Source organism: Sinohyriopsis cumingii, chromosome 16 (assembly GCF_028554795.1).
Source record: "Sinohyriopsis cumingii isolate HCF-2022 chromosome 16, ASM2855479v2, whole genome shotgun sequence".
NCBI classification, from domain to species: domain Eukaryota; kingdom Metazoa; phylum Mollusca; class Bivalvia; order Unionida; family Unionidae; genus Sinohyriopsis; species Sinohyriopsis cumingii.
Window position 1 is genome coordinate 72,202,435 of NC_142976.1, and position 284 is coordinate 72,202,718.

Sequence of the window (284 nt, forward strand, 5' to 3'; positions counted from 1 at the left end):
ATGTAATAGAATGTGGAACATATAAATATTACGGCAAGGCTATGATATATAAACTATGGTGACATCACAGAGTTTAGAATTGGCAAAACAAAGCATTATTAACTGAACATATTCCCTCACTGTCTCAATTTTCATTAATTACCTATAAGCAAGTCCCATGCATTGGGCAAGTGGATTTGTAAAGCCCTGGGCAAGTGGATTTGTAAAGCCCTGTACTGGGATGTTACATCCTCTTCCAAAAGGATAAGTTAAACATCCCTTTATACACTCACTGCACTGGTTAC